This window comes from Myotis daubentonii, chromosome 6, assembly GCF_963259705.1.
Source record: "Myotis daubentonii chromosome 6, mMyoDau2.1, whole genome shotgun sequence".
NCBI classification, from domain to species: Eukaryota; Metazoa; Chordata; class Mammalia; order Chiroptera; family Vespertilionidae; genus Myotis; species Myotis daubentonii.
In genome coordinates this window covers 34,619,174-34,642,709 of record NC_081845.1, presented here as the reverse complement: position 1 = coordinate 34,642,709, position 23,536 = coordinate 34,619,174, and the positions used below count along the sequence as shown (strand labels likewise).

The following is a 23,536-nucleotide window of genomic DNA, read 5'->3' as shown; positions in this document are numbered from 1 at the left end:
ACCCCTACTTCCTGCTATCACTGGCCAGGGTGGAAAAGGCGCCTAATTCTCCGATCATGGCTGGGGGGCAGGGCAAAGGCGGCCCCAGGGCCACCTTTGCCCTGCCCCCCAGCTCTTAGCTCCCCCCTGGGTTTCCGATCACTGTCAGTGGCAGGGGGCTTCTTCCTGCTTTCCCTTTCGCCTCCCTGCATTGTGCCTACATATGCAAATTAACCGCCATCTTGTTGGCAGTTAACTGCCAATCTTAGTTGGCAGTTAATTTGCATATAGCCCTGATTAGCCAATGAAAAGGGTAGCTCGTACACCAATTACCATTTTTCTCTTTTATTAATGTTGATAGGAGTGAAATCATATGGTATTTTTTTTAATGCTTAATTCCAATTTATGGAAAGTGACACTGGTTTTCCATTTATAGTACTGATGTAAAAATTCCTTTGATAAAAAACGCATTATACAAGACTTTATTTAAATGAGGTAATACATAATCCTAGAAGTGGTGGGTAGATCTGGCCGAAATCACAAAGCTGGTGTGTGACTGGCTGGAATGAACAGGTATATTAGATGTTTGAGATAAATTAGAACATCTGTAAGGCCTGCCACCCTTGCCTGTCATAATTTCTAAGACCATTGGTAGGACAAATGAAGATTTAGAAAGCATTGGATGTCCTGAGTCTATTCCCTTGGCTGAGGACCCAACACAGGGCACTAACATTACGTTCAGATCTGCTCCAAGACGCGTGGAAGAGCACCTAGGAGGAGGAGCACAGGGAGGAGCATGGAGGGGGCTGCTCGGGACTGAGCCACCGGGGGCCCTTCTGTATAAAATGGCAAGTTGGCTGTTTTCCAAATGGGAAGCAGACTAGGCAGAGGTGAGGGCAAGGGTTTCACGGCCATGTAGCTCTTTGCATTTGCTAGATGTGTGATTTTTAGCAAGTCATGCAATGTCTCCGCTTCCATTTCCTCATTTACACAGAGAAGAAAAATAGCCACCAGGTTGTGATAAGGATACATAAGATAGAGTGAACAACAATGCCTGTAACAAATTAAGCAATAAATGGTTGCTATTGTTTTCATCCATATGGAAACAACATGGGGTTCCGAACATACATGATACACATGATTCTAATATCAGAAGGAAAAGGAATTGGGCACCTGGCTTTACTACCTCATTAAAACGTACTCATCAAATTTATCCCTGGAGACCCTCATCTCTTCCTGCCTCCGCAACCCAACCTCCATTTACCACGCAATCATGGACACAACCCGGGATCATTCTGAATGGCTTCCTTCTTCCCTCCCTTTGCACTCAAGGATCGACATGTAATCACAGCACTGCCACGGATAGCTAGAAACAGTGTATTAACTGAAAATTTTTATCATGTAAATATAGATACTAAACTTGTTCTGTAGCATATCAGTAAATCAGAGATGAAAAAGTGATTTTTCATATCTCGAAACTCCATGTAATATTTATAGCCTCTGAATATATTTAAAGCTAAACATACCAGGGATAAGAAAAAGTTCCATAAGGGGAAAAATAAATATGCTAACTGAGTGCAGTATATCTGTCCTGCGAGGCCCAAGCATGCTTTATGCAGCTGAGAGTTTGAGAGAGCTAAGCTGCATCTCCCTGGTTGTTCTTCTTAACTCTAAAGGAACGCGATAAATTATAAATGGGCCCCAGCCACCCAAGTATGACAGTTTTAATTTTCATTTTAACAATATGTACAGTACCAAATGCATGGAACTCAGTTGGAATATGACAAGGCTGCAGAGGGCATTTGGAAGGTGAGGCTGAGAAGGTGAGCTTGACCTTCCTGCCCATTAGCTCGTGCCCCGTAGCCATTAGGAAGAGACCGCCAGTGTCCTTAGCGCCCCGTCACTCCATCGAGGATGATGGTTCATGTGTTCCTTTGTACACACGCTTGCCATGCTAATGACTGCCAGAATATTCTACTAGCTTCAGATCCTCACATACTCGAATAAAAGGAAGGCTTCCCTGCTTCATTTTTAGCCCTTCATTTTCCCCTTCATTTCTTCATAGCCAGGTATCTAATATTCACGACATTTCTTGATTTCCACATTGTCTGCTCTTCTCTCTCACAAAATAATGCCCTGCCCTTTCATGTTTCAAGCCATGGACTGCTTTCCTTTCTCCATTGCCCTTGTTTCTGAAGCTTTTCTGCTTGGAGCATTGCTGTCTGGTTACTTCAGGGGCAACAAGTCCCCACCTCTGTATAGAATCCTCAGAAGAGGATGTGAGGAGCATGCCACTTACAGATGTGCAATTGTAATTAGGGCTTAAAAGTCCTAGTTCAAAGAAGATCTTAAGTCTGGGTTTGGCAAACCAATGAAAGGAATGAGAAATTAGTAACATCAGAAAGAAATGCCACCAGCCTTCTTCATTTTTTTCATTAAAACTCCGTTCCATGTGGAAGCTCGGAACAGGGTCATATGGCAGGCACATGTCCTGGGAGATGAGGAAGGCTGTCAGGGAGGAGGTGCAGCAACTGTGGGAGCGGGAGAGGACAATACAAACCTTGTGGCCAAAGAGAATTTAATGTGGCTTTTGCTGGAAAACATTTGTCAGGATGAATAATTATATCACCGATACGTATGAGAATCCTTTTGACCTTACAGGTAAAATCCTATTAGAGGAAATGCCATTACAGAAAGGTACTCGTATAATATAACTATTTCTTTTTTTAACCTCAATAAAAAAGCATTTATTTGAAGTTACTCCACAGGCGTCAGAATAAGGCTGTTCAGACGCATAGCCCTCACTCACCATGATCTACAAATTGTGAACCAGGAAAAACATTGGGAGGAGGTGGTAGGAAGGTCAACTGAAAGTTATAAACAGTAAGATCCACTGGCAGTTGAAGACCAGTAAGAAAGTGAGAAAAAGAATTTCAGAAATGAAATTATTAGGCAAAGAGGACTTGAGTTGTACAACTTTTAAGGAACCCACTGCATTAAAAAGATCTAGGTACACCAGTTAGAAGGTTGCATATTTTGAGAATAGCAAACATTATAATGTAACTATTTCAAAGTCTTAGAAGATCTAAAATAACAGCACTTAATTGGTCTAGGCCCGTGGTTGGCAAACTGCGGCTCTCGAGCCACATGTGGCTCTTTGGCCCCTTGAGTGTGGCTCTTCCTAAGCCTTAGGAGTACCCTAATTAAGTTAATAACAATGTACCTACCTATATAGTTAAAGTTTAAAAAATTTGGCTCTCAAAAGAATTTCAATCGTTGTACTGTTGATATTTGGCTCTGTTGACTAATGAGTTTGCCGACCACTGGTCTAGGCTAAGCAAGGAATGATTCTCTACCCAGGGTTCCCTATATGTCCATCCATGTATGGAGATAAGGAAGGGAAGGGATGAGCCCTGCGTGGAGTGGGGTCACTTCCTTTGGACTGTTTTTAAGTAAATCTTATCCTCCCACCTCACTCATCATTTCCTGCATCATTATCACAGTTTCCTCACCTCAACATATTCACAGACAAAAATTTTCATGTTTTTAGAGGAGGAGAGATACAAGTGGCCACAAGGAGCAGTTTAGTGACATAGGCGGTGAAAGTTATACAGGTGAGTTTATTGAGATCTCTCTTCTCCTTTTATTAACACCAAAGTACTTGCCACTCATTACATCTGTCTCATCATCAGGTCCTTCAAACAAGGAGCATAATTTTCTTTTTTTTCTTTATTGATTAGGGTATTACATATGTGTCCTTATCCCCCCACTGCCCCCCCCAACCCCCCACTCATGTCCTCACCCCGCTGTTGTCTGTGTCCATTGGTTAGGCTTATATGCATGCATACAAGTCCTTTGGTTGATCTCTTCCCCTTACCCCCACCCTCCCCTACCTTCCCTCTGAGGTTTGACGGTCTGATCGATGCTTCTCTGTCTCTGGATCTGTTTTTGTTCATTAGTTTATGTTGTTCATTATATTCCATAAATGAGTGAGATCATATGATATTTATATTTCTCTGACTGGCTTATTTCACTTAGTATAATGGTCTCCAGTTCCATCCATGCTATTGCAAATGGTAAGAATTCCTTCTTTTTTACCTTAGCGTAATATTCCATTGCATAATTTTCATAGTTGCTTTTTACTAGCTATGTGACCTTGGGTACATTAGTGGTTTTTGCCTTAGTTTCCTCATCTCTAAAACTGGCATAATAATATTACCTAATTCATAAGTCTGTTGTAAAGGTTAATGACTTAATATCCATAAAGTGAATAGAATAATATCCAGCACATAATGAGTAGTACATAAATGTCTCATAGAATAATAGTGATTAACAACACATATGTCGTGCTCAGTGGGAGATCATTGTGTATCATCATTAACTCACTCCTTTTCTAGGTTTGGTTTTCTCATAGGAATATTTTTCATGTGCATGGCAGAAGAGGAAGTGATTAGGTATGTAGTGCTATTGCTATTTCAATATGAATATTGGCAGGCAGTGCAAATGCTCTTGAGTGTTCCCAGTAGCAGCGTGTTCATCCCCACCCTTCCACCCCCCGCCCCCCCCCCCCCCCGCTCCCCACCCCACCTCCCACACACACTGTAACCTGACAAGACTGGTGATATGACTGTCAGGAAGACTGCGGTACTAACTCTACAAAGACAACATGAAGGGCTCCCAAACATCGGCAGAGGTCAACTGCAGACCTCTCATACCATTTGGATGACTTAAGATCAATACATTTAATGAAATGATTTTCCTTATCCACCAAATTTCCAACCAATCATTGCTCAAAAACCAAAATTTCACAAATTAAGTCAAAGCCCAACAAAGACCTTTCTTTCTTATATTACAAAGAAAGATATCTGGTTCAGCACTGGAACTGTGTTAGATGCTCTGGTACGATGACCTAAAATTAAACTGCGAAAGTTCCTATAGCCCAGGGGTCCTCAAACTTTTTAAACAGGGGGCCAGTTCACTGTCCCTCAGACCGTTGGAGGGCCGGACTATAGTTTAAAAAAAAAAAACCTGAACAAATTCCTATGCACACTGCACATATCTTATTTTGAAGTAAAAAAACAAAATGGGAAGAAATACAATATTTGTACTTGCATGTGGCCCGCGGGCCGTAGTTTGAGGACCCCTGCTATATTCTGACCAAGTCCAACCATTTAGTGAGGAGAGAAACCCCTATCTGGAAGATAGCCCCCACCTCATGCATCTACAGCACACAAGCAGAGAGAGGGAGCTGGAGGTGGCAGGCCCAGAGTCTGCCCGTGGGGACAAGTCCCCTGGGAGGGAAGGGTGTCTCTGACATTCCTGAGCAGCGGAGTCATTGGCATGGACCAAGGGCTGCTGTGTTTCCATGATTTCTTTTCTGAATGGGAGATTTTGTGGTAGTTGTCCTATTCCTACACCAGCACTACATATTAGGGCTACATGGGCAGAGCCAACCAACTTGACTTTTTGTTGATAGGTCACCAAAATATAGGCGCTATCTCTGCTTTCAATGGAAAAGGGGGTGCATGTCTTTGTGCTGGATGCAGAGACTGGGTGGGGTTTTGAAAACACATGGATATGGGCTCTCCAGAAGCACAGACTTGGATGGGGACAGCCACAGACTGATTTCCATCCTTCTTTGCCACTAGATGTGGCCATATGACCGAATTCTCACTAACAGAAGATGAGATGAAATGATGGTTGCCACTTCCAAGTCATCAACCTAAAAGGATGTTAATTGCTCTTGGTTTCTGCTCCTCTGAGTGAGCACTGGAAGCTCCAATCATGAACAAGATGATTGAAAACAACATGTTAGGAACCTGGATCTTGAAATAACATAACGGACCAGAGCCACCCCAGTAACCTGAACTTCTCACTTCAAATTATTAGGTCAGTGATGAATAAACTTCTATTATATTTGACCTTCTGTTGTTTTGGATCTCTTTGTCATTGCAAACATATCATCCTTCATCCGAGTGCATGAAATCATGATTTCAGAATGATTTGATGTAGGAAACAAATACAAGCATCACCTCTCAAATAATGTAAATTTAAAGTTTCAGCTCTAGATAAAATAAAGTCATTTTTTTCCCTAGACATTATAAATTCTTAGGTAAGCAGGAGTTTAGCATCTGGTGTACATCCCCATCCTGAATTTATATGTAAAATCACAAGAGCTTTCCCAGGTCCTCAAACATAATCCCAAATGAGGTAAAGCACCTGTTAATTCAAAATCCGGGTAATTCTGTCCCCTCCAGTATGAAGAAGAGACAGGCTTAGAATATGCTTCCCCTTTGCTGGTTAGAGGGACACATTAGCTAAATGAGAAATGAAGTTATTCATGCCAAGAGGATTCTGGGATACTTTTTTTTTTGTCTTAGTGTTACTTTCAAGTATAAGAATTTCTGTTCTATAGGGAGTAGGAATGGCTAATTATGTTTTTCTTGGCTGCCACCAAGTACTCTTGTTGAAAACTAGTCTTTTGTTCCTTATTGTCACCTAAACAGAATTAATGTAACAACACTTCCAATACAATTCACAGCTCTGGATGCCCTGTGGAGTTTGTTACAACCTGTGCTCTATTCACGCACACTGCAGCATTCACACAGACCTAGGTGTCACAGAGCCTCTGTCCACACAACCATGAACATAAAAACACCATGAAACCCATCAGGCTCCAGTCAGTCACACATGGCCCAGAATGACTTTTGTTCAGTGTTTGCCTTCTTAAAGTTTTCCAAGATAGGTGATCTCACAAAAAGATGTACAGAGACCCAGCTGCCCCCCTTTTACTACTTCATATATAAGGTATTATGCAAGAGGAGAGGACCTGGGAAAGTTCCTGCAATTAGACCTTGACATGGAGAACTGGAGGAGAAAGCCCTAGTTCATTTTCACTCGAGAGGATCTGTGAAGAATGGGCAGGTTCACAAGGTGTTTGGGCACGGCGGGAGAAGGTAGGGGGACGTGCATTCTGTTGTGTACAATTAAAAAAAAATGGCCCAGAGAAGGAGGTAATGCCTAAGTGTAGGAAATGTATTCAATAGTTACAATAAAACTCTGAAAGAAAGCTTTGTCATTATGCTCATATTTGTTTATTTAGTATAAGAAAAAATACACAGAAAGGATAGTCGAGGTGTCTTTTGTAAATTACACCAGAACATTTATGTTTTGGACATTTTTGAAACTCAGAGTATTTTGAGTTTGTTCCCGAAAGTGGGAATTCTAGTGTAACTAAGAAGATAAACATACTTAATATCCTCTCATCTTGATTTTTTTTTTTACCGCTTGTTTAAAGCATGAATAAAAAAAACAGAAAACACAATTCCCTTGTACCTCTAAATCTTAAATGATCATTTCTCATGTCATTCAAATGGAAATTAATGCTGACAGAATGAAGCACCTATCAATGATGATGATGAAGAGTAGGCCTTATACATGAACCATGTCGGATCAGAATTTCTTGGTATTATTTATTGTGGGCAGCATGATTTGATCCAAAGAAGAGCTATCTGAAACCATGTAATAAAAAATCTTTCCTAAAACGGGGTTCTCGTGTATTGGCTATAAGATCAAATGTCAGTGTTCTTTGATCTTTGTTGCTCAGATGTTCTCATTATGTGGAGCAGAATTCAGCAGGTGTTTGATTGTTTATCCAGTAAAGGGGAAGGTGAGCTGGGATTAAATTGTTATGACATAGCTTTGTTTCAGCCCCGCTGAGTCTCACTGAATTTGGAATAATTGTGTTGGTGCAATAGCAATCTTGCTAAGTACAATAGGACATGGAAAAGCTTGGCTCAGAAACTAATGGACTACAGCTACCATCTGTGGGATTGAAACTAAACGCCTCTAAAAGAAATACTCATAAATGTAACTAGCCATCTTGCTGATTAGCTTTCTGGTGGACAGAATTCCAGTTGCCTGAATGAACCAGCACAACCCCTCTCTGGAAGCCAAAAAGTATGAATAACCATTTGCTTCTGGATACACATTTGCCCAATAAATTCCAATATACGCAAAGTCCCTTTGAAAGAAGACACTTATAGTCAAATTATGTAAAATGTAGAAAATTGTATCAACACTTCACAAACTTCCAATTGAAATTGAAAAACATAAGTTCTTGTGCCAGTGTTTACAAGATTGTTCTTTTCCAATTCAACATATTCAGCTTTCCTTGTATATCCTGTCCTCTGTGGCTGAATTAATTGTAAGCTGAAAAGTTCAAATTTGTGTTCCTGAAGTTACTCAAAAGAAAATTTCAGTTTAATTCTCAATATTAGCACGCCACAATTTTCTATTTTTAAAGAAAAAGAATTTCTGCAAGTGCACAGTTGTGTTTCTCTCAGTGCCCACATCTGCACAGCACACACTAGTAAGACTACGTCAACTATGATTAGCCCAGCGACATTCTTAATTTCTCTACTTTGGGCTTCAGAATTTTAAGCTTTTGAGCACACCATTCTTTTTTTTAAAATATATATTTTTATTGATTTTTAGAGAGAGAGGAAGGGAGAGGGATAGAGAGATAGAAACATTGGTCAACTGCCTCCTGCATGCCCCGTACTGGGATTAGAGCCTGAAACCCAGGCATGTACCCTGACCCACAATTGAACTGATGACCTCCTGGTTCATGGGTTGAAGCTCAACCACTGAGCCACACTATTAGGGCAAGGACACCATTCTTTACCAATATCCACTTAGGGGTAGGTCTTTTTGGATAAGTAAGAATAATTCCATAACTATGTGAGCTAAGCATGAACTTATTTTTAAAATATATTTTATTGATTTTTTATAGAGAGGAAGAGAGAGGGACAGAGAGTCAGAAACATCGATCAGCTGCCTCCTGCACACCTCCTACTGGGGATGTGCCCGCAACCAAGGTACATGCCCTCGACCGGAATTGAACCTGGGACCTTTTAGTCCGCCGGCTGACGCTCTATCCACTGAGCCAAACCAGTTAGGGCTGAACTTATTTTTTAGAAAGAGTTTGAAACTCCAGAGCAAGTCTACAGATTTACTTTCTCCTCTCAGAATCTCATCTTGCAGCCCAAGGAAAATCCAGAGACTAAAGTGGATTTTGCTGAGAGTTTTTTAGGCGAGAGCGGTTAAGACTGTCTCAGTTCTCTGCCTCTACACACTTTCTTCCTGTGGCCCAACCTCCCAAAGGCAGATGCAGTGTTAGGTGGCTGCCCCTTGACCAGTCAGTCCTCATTTCAGCTGGGAGAGATAGAGGAGCTCAGCCTCACATAAGCCTTTGCTTCTAAGGGTTTTTGTCTTGGTTTATTGGACCTCAGGGTTGTTAACTGAACCTACCTGGGAACCTGCCTAATAATTTCCACTCCCTTTAGTTTGTCCCATGTTTGTTCTGGTCTCCCCCAACCACAAGAAGGAGTGGAAGCCTTGCTTCTGACCTCCAGCCAATGGTTGAGGCCCTGTGTGTTGCTTGAATGGTCCCAGTGGCTCTATTTAACGTGTCCATTGAAACACCCCTTTATTGCCTAATGTCTATGGTGTGGTAACATGGTGACTGGTGTCATTCAGATACTGGTCTCTGTCTCCTAGCCTAGACTTTCTCAGAGTTCTAACAGCTGACATGTATTCTCCTGTATGCCCCATGCTGGTTGGGGAGCACCAGGCCCTGGCCCCCCGAGTCTGCCCTGCTTCAGTATCGCTCATTTGATGTTATTTAACATCCTCCTCTCTAAGTGATAATAGGTTGGAATGTTTACATATCCCATTAGAATTCTGTTGCACTTCCTAATTTTCCAAATGCTGTCTCTTTTCATATCTCCATTGATATGCTCTCCCTTCCTATCCATCTGTTGAAAACTCTGTTCCCTCCTGATGGCAGGAATTGCCTGATTCTTCTCTTCAGATTCATGTCTCCAACTGGGCAGACTACCATCACACCATTCTGGTGGAGAGATCAAGCTTTGGTCCCGGACTCTCACATTCTCTTATCTCACACCAGTTAACTCTTCGGTGCTCAGCCAACTAGGACGGAAGTAGCAGTAAGGTAAAACTATGGGGCCAGTGCAAAATTTAAGCAATTTTCACCTCTGTTTCTTGTATTTCAAGTTTCTGGGACCTCTTTTCTCCTCCCTTTTTCTTCTATCAGATCAGGGACTCAACTAGATCACTTTATTAATAGCTACTACCTCAGCACTCACAACAGTCCTGCAGGCTGGACAAAATCAGGCCCATTTTGCGGATGAGGTCGGTAAGGCCCAGAAAGGCCAAGATTATTTTGGTTGCAGCTCTTTGTAGTTCAGACCCCTTCACGTGGGCAACACTGAGCAGGGAGGAATTACCCAGGGGACCCGAGGGAACTGAATATACGTGGGGTCAGGAGCGGGTCAGTGGGGAGTGGAGAGGATCACAAGGGAATTTTAGTTCCCGAGTCAGGCAGTGGGCTGAAGCTAAGGCATACCCAGCTGCTGGAGTTTTGGCTGTACTAGTGCTTGGGGGTGGGACTGGGGCAGAGATGGAAAGATCTGTGTATTAAAGGCTATGTCTGGAGCGGTTTATCTGTTGGCCAGCCCTGACCTTCTCAGCGTGACTAGGGAATCTTGTGATCAGTTATGCCGCCCGCCCCAGGGAGCAGAGGGGAGTGGCAGCTTGCTTATTTCCTGATCCTGCTCTTCTTGGTTTCAGGATAAATCATCCAATTGGCAGTATTTATAACTAAAAAGAAACCCCAAAAAGGAAAAAACTGGTAAAACTTGCATTGGATATATTAAAACAACATTAACTGTAAATGTGACTTGCTTACTATATTTGGCTAAAGGGCTTACAGGACTCTCCAAGATCAGACCACCCTGCCCCAACACCCTGCCTGATTGAATAGCCACCAATTATCCCTCCCCTTCCTCCATTCCCGCCACACCACTCTCCCTGCTTGGGGGAAGGCAGAGGTAGGCACACCCAACCACTCACCAAGTTCTTCAAATGCCTTAGGCATTTGCTAGTCAGGCATACTTTTCCTGAATGCACTTCACTCAGCAGGGTTTGCTCCTTTGGCTTCTGTAGAACTTATCTCACTGAAAAGTCTTGATGAGAACACAACCCTAGTTCTCCCATCCCCTTGGCACTCCTTACCTACTTGACTTTGCCTTCTCTTCCCCCACTGTCCTTGTTATATACCTGTTTACTGTCTGCTCCTCTCATGGCCCATCCCCATTCTCTCCTGGGATGTTTACGGACATTGACCCAACACATAAGGGCCCCCCTGTGAGTTGTAGGTGCTCAAACAACATATGTTGAACAAATTCATGCTAATTATTACATGAAATAATCTTTCTCATACTTAATGCTAATATAGCTTGACTATTATGTCTTATCTTATTATGATACTAAACTGTGGTAGTGACTATCTTAATAATGTATCTCTTTCTTCATCCTCTCTTCCAATTTTAAGTAGCCTAAAAAGATATAATAATCTATATATATAAAAGCCTAAGTGACCAGACAATCAGATGACGGGCCGGTTGCTATGATGCGTACTGACCACCAGGGGGCAGATGCTCAATGCAGGAGCTGCCCCCTGGTGGTCAGTGTGCTCCCACAGTGGAAGCGCCGCTCAGCTGGCCAACGGGCACCAGATACTGGGCTCATGGCTGGCTGGCAAGCACAGCTGCAGTGGTGTGAGCCTCTCCCATGGACACTCCCCCTGCGTGTCCCTGCCCCATGTGGACTGGGACCATGATAGCAGGTGCAACTGGGCCGGGATGAGCGGGAGCAGCATGGGACCTGGCCAGGCCTCAGGGTCCTCCCTGGCTGCCTGCTGCTCCGCACACTACTGTATCCCTCAGGGGATGTAGGACTTCCAGTTTGATCTCTGCAGGCCAGGCTGAGGGACCCCATCAGTGCACGAATCCAGGCACCAGGCCTCTAGTAGGATATAAATACACATCAAGAATGAAGGAACAAAAGAAAACAGTAGTAAAGTGAAGTCTGTGTTAGAATAATAAGAAAAAAATTGCCTTTTATTAATAACAAACTAGTGGACTCTATTCAAAACTTGGAAAAAACAAAACAACTCCCCACCAATACAAAACAACAACAGCAATAAAACATGAAAAACTCACTACTCATTAGTTCTATTTGGTCCTGGTGGGAAAATGTGTTTAAACCCAGGTCTTATTATTTGTGTACATGGGCACATTACTTAATTTCTCGGGTTCTGACTTTCTGTAAAGTGGATATAAATACAGTGTTGACCTCATGGCTCTGCTGGAAATTAAATGAGAACAGAGTGTATTGAAGTCCTCAGTCCCTGACCCATGTTCTTAGTCCCCAGAGCAGGGCACTCACTTGGGAGGTAGAAGACAGGGGTGTGGGGTGTCCCACCTGGCTATGCCACAGACCATGCCATCTGCTCCGCAAAACAACCAGCTCCTCAGCTCTGCCCTCAAAGTAACAAAGCCACTGTGAGAAGCAGTGCCCATGAAACGGCCCATTATATCCTATGCCTAAGTGACCTTACATATTTTTAAAAGAAAAATTACCCAGTCGTGGTCCCTTTTACACAAATTTCATCTACTCAAGCTAGGCTTGGGCTTGGTGTGAAATGTGAGGATAAACACACCTTACATTTACAGATTGAATCTGGAAGCAGTACTTGCACATAGAGTTCCGACAACCCCCTAAACGAATTTGCTGTGCTTTACCCTGGTGCGCCAACAGGAGCTGCCTGTGGAAATGAATGAGCTGGCCTGGGCGGACGATACTGTAAATAACAGCCACCAGGAAAAAAATCCCGAGGAAAATTAATTTTCAACAGTGGAACAGAGCAGGGAAAACAGAACTCGCTTGTCCTGCTTATGATTTATAACATGTCCCCTTTTAACTCACAATAATGAATCACCAGCTTCTCCTCCAGGAGTTGATTCTCTCTGAGTGTGGCTCTGCATATATGCACACGCGAGAACCTGAACCCTCCTGTCCTTGGGGATGCCTGTCTGCTATGCTTCCACATCCCATTCTTTCCTCTTTGTTATTTATTTTAAAGCCCATTCTATTCTTTTCAACATTAACAACAACAACAACATCTCCACAGGGAACTTCTCTCCCATTCTTGTTTCTTCAGAATTCGCAGCTAAATTTCTTCAAGAGGCAAGTTTCCAGCAACGGGATTAGAGCATAAAATTCATATTCTTCTAAAGCAGCAATTCTCAACCTGTGGGTCGTGACCCCTTTGGCGGTCCAACGACCCTTTCACAGGGGTCGCCTGAGACCATCCTGCATATCAGATATTTACATTACGATTCATAACAGTAGCAACATTACAGTTATGAAGTAGCAACGAAAATAATTTTATGGTTGGGTCACAACATGAGGAACTGTATTTAAAGGGCCAGAAGGTTGAGAACCACTATGTTTTTATGATTCAGAGGTAAATGTAAAGCCAGTGATAAAAACCCATTAAAAAAATAACCACCACCAAAAGTAGCATGTATTTTGTAGTTGTGTTTAAGTTTTAAAATAGGTGTTTAACAGATCTTCGAGTAACTCTTACTAGTATAGTTACCTAATGTGTTATTTAGTAATCGTATTTGCCTGGAAGCCCATCACCCCGTAGTTATGTTTTTATTTATCACTTGTACCTCGACTTGTTCAACGCCAACCTGTTCTTAGCAGAGTTTCCACAGATTCATTCCCTTGTTGCCAAAGCTGGTGGTTGCACTTCTCAACACCCAGGCTGTTCCCTGCCTTGGCAGCATCTGCCACTACTGACCATTCATTCCTTCTTCCAGAAACATTTTATCCCATTGGTCATGATACGCACACACACTTCACATTTTCTTACCACTTCTGTGGCTTGTAATTCAGGTTCTTCTTCTCCCACCTATATTTTAAATATGGCTTTTCCTCAGTGCTCCATTCTAGGCTGCTCTCTTCTCACTCTAAACTCTGCTTAACCAACCTGCCCCATGCCATTGGTTCCTGCAATTACCTTGCTATTTACATCTTCATCTAAGATTTCCCTCCTGAAGTCAAAGCTATTTCTTCAACACATACTTAGGTAACACAGCGCTTCAACCTTACCTTGTTCCAGTGCAATTCATTTGTCCTTCTACCTCCACCTTCTCTTTCTCTGCCTTCTCCCCTTTAGTAATTACTATGACTAAGCATTCCACTGTCCAGGCTAGGGCTATGGTATGGTACCATCCTAGATTTCCAAGTGAGGTGCTTTCTATCTGTCCACTTTTCTCTGTTCCCACTGCTAAGACCTGAATTCAGACCACTGCTACCTTCTACCCTGTTTACTATCTTTCTACCTCCTGTCGTGTTCCCCCTGCCCCCCACTCCATTCCCATTCTTCGCCAAGAATGGTCTAATACACACATCTAATAAAGATACTCTAATTAAAAAAAACCAATAGCTTCTCATTATCCTCAGGATAAAGTCCAAACTCCAGTCTGTAAGGCCTTGATGGACTGATTGGTCCCTGTTTGCCTTTTTAGCCTTATTTCTTTCTTCTTGGCACATTTTCTTTTCTTTTTCTTATCCATTGCCTTCTAAGCTTCAATTTTTCTGAAAATCTTCCAGTCTTCTAGTGTTGTTTCCTCTGCCTGGTATGCTCTTACTCCTGAACATCCCTTTCCCCACCCTCCCTTACAAGGTTAAGGCCTAGGCATCTGTCAGGTGTCAGTTGTTGACCTGTCACTTCCTCCAGGAAGTTTTCCTGGAGTGTCTAGACCTCCCCTTCATGCCTACTCACGCTGTACTTTAACTGCGGGAGGACTTGCAAGCCACATCAACTCTGTGTGCCAGGGGCAGAGTTTAAAATGTGGTGGAATACTCATGCCTTGTGTAGTGCATTGCCCATAGTCCACTGCATCAGTATTTGTGGAAAAATTAATGAAAGGAAGAATAACATCTAGCTGTCAGGTTCTAATAAACTTTAGTTTGTGTTTTGTAGTTGTGTTTAAGTTTTAAAATAGGTGTTTAACAGATCTTCGAGTAACTCTTACTAATATAGTTACCTAATGTGGTATTTAGTAATCGTATTTGCCTGGAAGCCCATCATCCCGTAGTTATGTTTTTATTTATCACTTGTACCTTGACTTGTTCATATCTACCCATAAAGTATGAGCAGCAGAATCTTTACTATCTTTAGACAGAGGTTGTAAAAATACCATCTTAAAATTAAAAAAGACAAGAATGCCACCCGACATTTACTGAGCATCACAAGCAGGCACCGTGTGAAGTGCTTCACATATGCTGCGTCCTTTGTTCTCACAGTGATCTCTGAAGTAGGGGCTATTTTCTCCACATTACAGATGAAGCAAGTAGGGCTAAAGGAGATGAATAATTTGGCTAAAGTCAGTTGGCAGAGCAGGATTCTATGCAACGCCACAGCTCCGTCCTCCCCAAATCATTCTACACAATAGATAATGTGTACAACAAAAATGTATTGAATACTTGCTTTGTGTGAAATACCCCAAAGGATGTGTACGCACAGTCCCTGCACCCCTCCAGTGAAAACAACCAGCAACACTGAAGAGCGGGCCTGTTTTGTATTTGTCTCGTTATTACACACAGCCTGGCAAAAAATGTTCTGTATTTCATGGAACACATGGGGGAAACCAGAAAACTTTCCAGCTCTTCTGCATCAGATACTGTAATTTTATTATTTAGCAAATAATGTGAATGCTCAGGTTCATTAACAGTCACATCCATATGTAAATGCACATAGTGAAGTATAATAGAAAACCAAGTAGCAGATTCTCATTATCCGCCTTTTTGTTGAAATCTATGCCAATGTTCTCCATTGTAAACAAGCACTGAATTACAGAGGTATAGGCCTGAAATAAACCTGGAAGTTATTTACTCCAGTTCTCCCCAATTATTTTTTAGCTCGACGTCCAAAGGAAAATAGCTAATGAGTATAAGAAAGAACCAGGACTCAGGGAAACTCATTGGCAGTATCTGCAAAAGCTGCGCCTGTGCCAATCCTGAGATCCAGCTATTCCACTCCTGGGAATATACCAACAGATATGCTTTTATTGTATATATATATATATATACAATGGGATATTGTGTATATATATTTATGACATGCAGGGTGGGACAGAAGTAGGTTTACCATGGAAATCACACAATAATCCTATATAATAAAGATGTAATATGCAAATGGTCATTATGCCGTGACGTGTAACAACCGACTGCATAATGACTGGATCACAGATCAGCAGGAGGGTGGGGCAGTGAGCTACAAGCGGTCAGTGGAGACTACAGGAGGGAGCAGGCAGCAAGCTATGCGGGGGGGGGGGGGGGGCGTGGAGGGAGCTACAGGAGGGCGGGGCAGCAGACGGAGAGCTAGTGGAGGGCTGCAGTGAGCTACTGGAGCATGAATTCATGCGCAGGGCTACTAGTTAATAAATAATAATACAAGAATAAACTGTTTCACGTACTCACAACTGTAAACCTACTCTTGCCCCAACCTCTATGAATATATGTATATGTAATGCTCATACAAATTTGTTTTTGCCAAACCCCACACAGAAATCAATCTAGTGATCATCAATAGAATAGGCAAATAAAATATGGTACATTTAAGCAATGGAATATACCATGTATTGATGTCTACAAAGTACAACAGAATCCAACCATGGGGATGAATCTCAGAAACATTAGCAAAAGAAGTAATAATTTTATCATGATCTTATAACTTTCAAGAAGCAGCCTAACGTAAATGATGATGCCATAAATCAGAAGAATAGTTACTGGAGGTGGAGGGTGGGGTGTGATTAACTGGAAGGGGCCGCAAGGTTGTTGGAATGTTGGTGATTTCTATCTTGATTTGAGTGCTGGTTACATCGTGTGCTCACTCTGTGACAATCCATTGAGCTGTACACTTACTATGTGTGCGTTTTTCTGTATGTATGTTCTTCTTCCCCCCAAAGGAAGAAACTTCGGAATTCTCATTATTAACTTCAGACATTATAAAAAATTCTCTGACACAATGTGAAAAATTTATGGAGTGCTTCAAATCCTAATTCTGCTAAAACTAACATTTGTTTCCGTCATATCAACAAAAATAAATACTTCAGTTTTGAAACCATTTTCTACAGAAACAAATGTGTTTGATGAGAAAACAAAAACAATATTTCCTTTGGCAAGCATTTGTTGGATTGGAGAAAGCAAATATAAACCTTTCAAAGTGTTACCGAATTTGCTTACATGCTTAGCTCACTCAAAATTCAGAATTTTGTGGAACTATATTTTGTAAAAACTGCATCTCCACAAATAATTTTAACAGAAATAAAAAGATTGAATGTCTGAACTGTTGCTATGGCTATGTCCCACTGCACGCAGTTTTATAATGCCTGGCAGGTATTAGGCATTCCAAAATATTTGCTATCTGAATAAAAATATAGTACACTGAATGATCTTTAGAGTAAGTACTTCTAATTAATCGTTTCCACATAGAGGTATTTTTAAATACTTGGTAAATAGGAGGTTACCCATACTGCTTCACTATTTTAGTAGACATATAATGGAGAACAATGACTGAAAAATAAATCTCTATCAAATGCTAATTATTATTACTTACAAAATATCTATATATGATAGAATATCACTAAATGATCTCTGAAGCAACAAATAATTTCAGATAAAGAAGATTTATTAAATAAAAACTTGAAAGTCATTAAGACCTTAGAAAAATGAACTACCCCTTCCCCACCCGGTCCACTACATTTAGAGAAAAAAATAAAATGGAGACAGGAGTATAACTCTCCCTGGAAGTAATCATGTATTAAATTGGTGTCAAGGAAACCTTACAAAATATTAGCTTTCAGGGAAAAACACAATTTATAATTTCTACTTTTAAGTAATATATTCTTACTATGACTCTAAAATCTGTCTAGGCCACCATTAACATTTTGAAAGAAAATTCTCCAGTTCTTACCAAACAGAAATAAATAATATCTGACAACAGCATTAGGGAACATAAACATAAAATTACCTGTTATTAAAAACGGAGCACATTTTTCTCAAAGAAATATATCACTCAGCTGTAAAATAGTATGTTTGCCATTCACACTAATGTTTCAACATTATGGTTCAATCTTCTAAAAAGCTGACATGGAAAATAATGGCCTAATAAACTAATTCATCATAATGTGCAAAAGAAACTGCTGGAATAAATTGTAATAACCTTTCAAAAACTAGCAGCTTTTAAAAGTATTAATTCCTACTTCAGATAATTGGAAAGGACACCTGGGTGGGTAGGCAATATTTTTTATGGGATTGCTCTGTCAGGAGCTCAGATTGTCCCTGGACTCAGCAATGATCATTTAGCACTAAATGACAGTGAATCTTGCAAATAGGTCTTCTAGGTGGTGTTTGCCATAAATTACCAAACTCAACTCCCCTCAAGGTCAGTCAAATGAGAGGGCAGGTATCAAATGGCCTTTGTGGAGACCTAGAGTGATCCTTGGTTTCATAAATGGACAATAGTTGTGTTGGCTGCCATAAAATCAACTTAATGCACTGACAACATAAATTACCATCAAACTTTGACAACTTTTGTTCCTAGAAAACAGCTGAAGAATGCTTTTTATCAAAGCGGAGGGGAATGGATAACAATATGTTTGCTCTGTAGCAGACCATAAATATTTTTATCAATGCTAAGTGGAGAATGAATTAATATTGGAAGCCACAATATGTTTTACTTGATGCATTAAAAACAGTATCTAAGTAATATTAAAGTGACACTTGCTTTTTAAAGTAACTGGTCCATATATAGATTACAGTAATGCAATGGAGAGAAAGAGAGAGAGAGAAAGGGAGGGAAAGAGAAAGGGAGAGAGAGAGAGAGAAAGGGAGAGAGTATTCTAAGGAACAAGGTTGTATTTGCCTGGCGCTGGGTATTTTTACCAAACCTAAATAACCAAAAAGAATATTTCTTTCTAGTCTTATTTGATCAATGAAGTCCACTGGACCTAAAGGAAAGATAGATTCTTCTGCTCTCATACTACCCTGAATAAATCATTAATTCACTTTCTTTTTGGCTCAGTTTTCCCATCAAGTACAATAATTAAACAGGGACCTTTGGAAGACCACAGGATTTATCCTGGGAGGAAGCACCAAATATACCCAAACTGCTAGAGAATCATATCAACATACTTGTAAGAGTGATCTAATGTAGACAACCAATAAACAGTTTTTAAAAGTCACTTTGGTAGAAAACATACAATAGCTAAATCAATAAATGAGAATTTTGGAAACAAATTGAACATCATTGTTTAGCTGAATTTACATCACTCATCTAAGCATTCTGCCATCCTGTAACTGCATTATTATTATTACTATAACATAACGTTACAAACATTTTCTCAGGCATTTTTATAAAAGTATTTATTATCTCTTTGGAAGCAGGATTTCACTGTAAATTTGCCTAGAAAAAAAAAAAGCCACATTGAATAAAAGCAAGGTCTTCCTGGAATCCAGTGGCATCTCAGAACATGAATATTATGGATGATGTCCAATTAATTCTAAAACAAAATTTATAAACAATGTAACTTCCCAAACAGAATTTAAAATTAATTATTTTGTGTCGTTCTCTCCCATATCTAGTCATCGCCTTCTCTTGTCTTTCTTTGCACTACCTCTTGCATTTATTTTCTTCCTTCTAGTCCCACTGTCACTTTTGTCCAAAACCTCATCACCTTAGAACTGAATTATTGCTGTAGTTTCTTTGCTCCCGTACTCTCTGCACAAATTCATTCTGCCCAGTTCTGCCAAATTTATCTTTTTTTAAAGCACTGTTTAATTATGTCATTTTCCTGCTCAAAAATTTTCAATGACTCCCATCACTTTGAGGCCAAAGGCCAGAGTCTTTAGCTGGAATCAGAGCCTCTGGCTATCTGGGCTCACCTCCTTTTCCAATCTTGTCTTTTCCAGTTCCCTTGAAGAAGCCTTCAGGATAATAAATGCACCTGCTGCTGGCCACCTCCACCCCAAGTGCCTGCCTGGCCAGTGCCGTCCATCCTCTCTGCCTAGACAGTGGCCCTTTTTTGTGAGGCCTTTTCCACTACTTTAACCCATAGTCAGCATCTCCAGCCGTGAAACTGTAGTAGTCTTTTTTTTTTCTTTTTCATTAAACACAATTTATTTCACTGTTGCCATGTTCCTTAACTTCAGTTTTTGTTGCTTAATGGTTTCCATGTCTTTTTTCTCTAATTAATTTATAAAGCTGTTTGAGGTCAGGGTCTGCGTTCTTATTCTCTGCCAATCTCCCTAGCACACAGTTATGAAAATAGTGGGCAATCAGTGATACTTGTTTAATGAATGAATGCAAAAATGCTGCTCTAGGCTTCTTGTAAGATTAGGATGAAAGATATTCAGTTGTGTTTGTAACTTGCGGCATTTAGAAGAGCAATTTATGCATGCAGGGCAGTTTTCCGGAGTTTCATAAACCTGTTTTAATTTTTAAGTTCTTAGTAGAATTGTAGATTATAAAATATAAGCTGAGCACAGGAGAGTTATAATGTTAAAATCTGACTTTGATGTAAACTTGAGCATCTTTAGAATAAACGCAAAGTGGTGCATATTCATTGATTTAGTACTAATTTTCTGAAAGTTCCTTACTAACAGAAAGTTCAATAATTTCTAAACAAAACTGAAATCATTTTAAGACATTCAGAGGAAAAAAGATAAGTATGCAGCAGTCCAGAGTCTTTAGTTTATAAAAGTTATATATTTTAGCTTTTAATATTCTTAGAACATGGATGTTGAACTCGACAAGACCTGAGTTGGAAACCCAGTTTTGCTACTTATCAGGGGTGCCATCTTATGTCAGTAATTCAGTGCCTTTGAACCTTAAATATCTCACAGGGAAAATGGGAATACTAATATCCAATTCTTTTGAAAATCCTGAGATAAAAAAGCCTCTTTTGAGCTGTATATTAGGATAAGGAACTTAGGACACCTTGCCCAGTACATGGCACATTAATAAATTGTAGCTACTATTATTGTGTGTGTGTGTGTGTGTGTGTGTGTGTATGTGTTTAACTTTTTACCTCCCTTCCTCTATGGAGGCAAATGGCTTTCCTAATAGTTAAAAGAGTGAGCAAAGGAGTCTCAAAATCTGGGTTTGAATTGTGGCACTACCTTTTTACTGGTTTACTCAACTATATCAGAGGACATATGAGGAAAACAAAATATCCTTGCAGGGACATTCTGAAGACTAAGAATGATCTATTTTAAAGGGTCTCCACAGAATAGGCACTCTATGAATAGCAGATATTATAATTCTTACTATTGGCCCAGTGCACAGATTTGTGCACATTGAAAGGGAAATAATTAGAAGAAATATTTTAATATTGCCATTTGCCCTTTCTCCCTCAGCGCCTGTGAGCTGGGAGGCAGCCCTGCCCCCTGCCATCGCTGCTGGTCACCGTCTGCATAGTAATCAGCGGGGCGATCAGCCCCCGCCTGCCCGGCTCCCTCAGCACCTGGGGGCTGGCCAGTGGCCCCGCACCCCACCGCTGGTTGCCATCTCTGGGGCAATCGGTGGGGCAATTGGGCCCCCACTCACACCGGCCTTGGCCTGGCGCTGCCCGCTCACCTGCTCCACCATCCCACCGCGGCCCCACTCTCATTGGGGCCCATTGGGGCCGGCAGCACTGCCGGGGTCCAAACCCCAGCGGGTCCAGGGGTCCCCAAAGGTGTGGACGGAGTCGGCGAAGAAGGAATGTCACGGAGACAGCGTTCAGTTGATCAGCAGCCTAGCCAGGATCTCCAGCCCGGATCTCCAGAGAGGTTCTGCTTCGGATCTCCAGCGAGGTTCTGTAGCCATGTTCCCTCGCTAGGTTCTCCAGCCAGGTTCTGTCCAGGCTCTCCAGTCAGGTTCAGTGTCCAGGTTCCAGTCAGGTTCTCCTGCCAATCTCTGTAGTCAGGTTCAGTCCAGGATCCCTTGCCATGTTCTCCCGCTAGGCTCTGTCTCTAGGCTCCGAGGCCAGTCCCGGTCCAGGATCCTCTGGCATGCTCTCGCCAGCGAAGTTCTTCTGTCTCTAGGCTCCGTGTAGGTTCTGTCTTCTGAATTCTGTCTCCTGAGTTCTGTGTTCTGAGTTCTGAGTGAGTCTGTCTTGTTACAACTGTATTTATACCAGTTGATTCAATCCTATCAATCTCTATTACAAAGGTTAGGGCGTTTCTTATCTCCATTCCAGGGAGAAAAGATTATGTAGTTTAAGCATGATTGTTCGTAGTTAAAGGGATTAATTACCCACCTGGCACTTAGTTGAGGGGTTTTATTCCCTCCCTAACTTCAGGGGAAAATCCCTACCTGGGGAAAACAACCTTTCTCAGAGACCTTGGTTAAAACACATAGTGCCAAGAAGGTGAGCAAACATATTAAGAACAGTATGCCATATATGCCAGGTCCCTTGAAACAGCAAGCATGGACCGGCTCCCGGCAAATTCCCCCTTTTTTATTTTTTAAAAGCAGGCATTAAAAAGAAAAACCTCAAACGCTCTCTTGTATCCATTTTAAGAGTAGGATTGGCGCTTTCTCCTATTACCTGAGTCCTGATCTATCACCCCAGGGAGAGCTTGCCAATCCTGCACTTTCCCGGGGTGGAAAGGCTGCAGTGGGGTTAAGGATAAGGCTCCTTGGGCCTACCTTCTCCCATGCCTCTACATTTACCCTTCCGGCACCTTTCCTTCCTCAGAAAAGCATGGACGTATTTCTTGTATAAAATGTTCTGTCTGACTGGGAGTAACCTTAATTCCTCTGCTAACAAGCATATACGTTAAAAGATCAATACAGAGTCTTTTTTCTTTAGACTCAGTATGGCACATCTTCTTAATCTAAAGATCAATACAGAGTCTTCTTTCTTTGGACTCAGTATGGCACATCTTCTCAATCTGAGTTCTGTACTATCCACCTTCTTACCCTACTTATCCTCTATAGGGGGGTTTGCAGCACCCTGGTGGAGTCCTACCCGTCCCGAATGTGGGGGTTCTCAATGGGGGGGGGGGGGCTTACCTAGGGGAATCCTTTTCCAGGTGTTCCCAAAGGTGTGGACGGAGTCGGCCAAGACTATCCACCCTTTTCCTATGGTGGAGTCCTATCCGTCCCGAGTGTGGGGGTTCTCAATGGGGGGGGGGGGCTTACCTAGGGGAATCCTTTTCCAGGTGTTCCCAAAGGTGTGGACGGAGTCGGCGAAGACTATCCACCCTTTTCCTATGGTGGAGTCCTATCCGTCCCGAGTGCGGGGTGCTTACCTAGGGGTCCCTGTTCGGGCGCCAGATGCCGTGGTCCAGCCCCAGCAGGTCCAGGGGTCCCCAAAGGCGTGGACGGAGTCGGCGAAGAAGGAATGTCACGGAGACAGCGTTCAGTTGATCAGCAGCCTAGCCAGGATCTCCAGCCCGGATCTCCAGAGAGGTTCTGCTTCGGATCTCCAGCGAGGTTCTGTAGCCATGTTCCCTCGCTAGGTTCTCCAGCCAGGTTCTGTCCAGGCTCTCCAGTCAGGTTCAGTGTCCAGGTTCCAGTCAGGTTCTCCTGCCAATCTCTGTAGTCAGGTTCAGTCCAGGATCCCTT

General features: G+C 41.8%; 1 protein-coding gene across 8 annotated transcripts in view; it reads right to left on the bottom strand.

Annotated features, from left to right (window-relative positions):
• Positions 1 to 23,536, bottom strand: part of HS3ST5 (heparan sulfate-glucosamine 3-sulfotransferase 5) — a 253,186-nt gene that overhangs the window by 83,094 nt on the left and 146,556 nt on the right. The gene's annotated exons all lie outside the window — the stretch shown is intronic.